Genomic DNA, 2031 nt, shown 5'->3' with positions numbered 1-2031 from the left:
AAACGTGTGGTTGTCGGGTAAGAAGAGTGGGTTCCCATGCACCCCAGGATATCTTTATTTAATTAACGTTTTTGTAATTCTCAAAGTGTCTCATGATCGAATTTTGATGTTCCCATTGCAAAACATTGTCCCATGCGGCCATTTGGAACTTCCAATGAAATTCGTTAATTTTGTGTTTACTTTTTGTAACTAGATGTCATTTAAAATTAAATGAACCTCTAAATGTATTCAGTAAGCAGTGTTAATTTTCCAAATACCAATACCAATTTGGCAGCCATATTGACTATCGGGTTTCTTTTTTAATTTAGACATCACAAAATAACCTATCTTTTTAGTAATGTTGTCATTGAGAATTGGGACCCATAATTAAGGCTTGTTTGATACATTAAAACTAAAAAAATATGAAAAGATGCAAAAAGTAATATGAAACACTTCTAACTTTATGAAAACGCACTATATTTGTGGTATTATGTATTGTATTGCAGACAATGTTTTATCCACTGTACACACTATAAATTAATGGCAAAACTAAATAAACAGGTTTTCTAGACAATTTTTTCCAACATTCTGTTTGAGATCAAATCACAGCCTTTCTATTACCTTTTGTAAGATTTTGAGTGTAAATAAGATACTTCTTTTCTTATTATATGTAGCTTTAATGTATCAAACCTGCTTAAAGCATAGCCTACAACACGGGTCTTAATCAATTATTAATTATAAAATTACTCTGAAAAAAATAAATAGGTTATTTTTTGTTTGTATGATAAAAATGATCAAAATTAGCCTATAATCAATTTTCATTGAAAAGCCAGTATGGCCGCCAATATGCCCGCCAATATGCCGCCAGAATGGCCGCAAATGTATTGCGAAGTTAATGTCTGGTATTGGGAACATAAACACTGCTAAAGTATATTTAGACGTTTATTTCATTTTACACATCTAGATAAAACATTTTCAAATTAATGATTTTCATTGAAAATCCAAAATGGCAGCCAAAATTGCCTCCAAACTACCCCATGGAACATTCATTTTTTCTGCGATGGGAATATCAAAATTCGTTAATGAAATATATCCTGTGGTTGCATTGGAACCCCTTTTTTTGCTAGATTAATGCATGATAAGCAAGTAATGTTTAGTTACGCAATTGTGGTGTCTGATAACTTCGACGGGATATAATTGAGAGTTGCACATTCCAGGTACCTGAAATAAATAATATTATGTAATATATAATAAATATATTATATCAAAGAAAGGTAAATGCAGTGTAACAATAAAGGACATGAAACATCGTGGAGCATAGCTCTCGACGGCGAATGTTGTCCTATATAAATAAATAAATAGACAGATAGATAGATAGACAGACCGACCAACCGACCGACAGACCGACACACAGAACGACCGACAGATAGACAGACAGATAGAAATAAGTAAATGAAAATATTTTTCTTTTTTTTTCATATATTTTTTTTTCTTACTTAGATGAGATATTAAAGGAAGTAAAAACTATGGAGACAACCTTGAATCCAATATGGTGCCAGTATAAAATAATGTTTGATGACTGCATGATATCCCCAATTATACATATACACACCCAATTAAATGACTGAGAAGGAAATAAATATTTCTTGCACATAACCTATCACTAATGAAATTACTATTGCAATTCTAATAGTTTAGTTCTAATAAAAGAAATGTGTAAATTATTGTTATCATTTTAACGCACTGTATTTTTTCCCCATATTTTTCAATGTAAGCTTGTATTTAGGTTTGTTGTCTTTTCTTTTTTGTTTTTTTGTGGGGTGGGGTAAATTATTGTTATCATTTTAACGCACTGTATTTTTTCCCCATATTTTTCAATGTAAGCTTGTATTTAGGTTTGTTGTCTTTTCTTTTTTGTTTTTTTGTGGGGTGGGGATACTAGAAATACAAGATAGAGTTCTCCACACAAAAAAAGTGTTCCACCGTGTTCCACCGAAATGCATGGTGGGAATACGAAAAATGGGACGCCCCCTACAGCTGGATCTAAAAAAA

Source organism: Anneissia japonica, unplaced genomic scaffold, assembly GCF_011630105.1.
Source record: "Anneissia japonica isolate Jap-2015-1 unplaced genomic scaffold, ASM1163010v1 scaffold287992_len753583_cov170, whole genome shotgun sequence".
NCBI lineage: Eukaryota > Metazoa > Echinodermata > Crinoidea > Comatulida > Comatulidae > Anneissia > Anneissia japonica.
Note: the sequence above shows the minus strand (reverse complement) of the source record.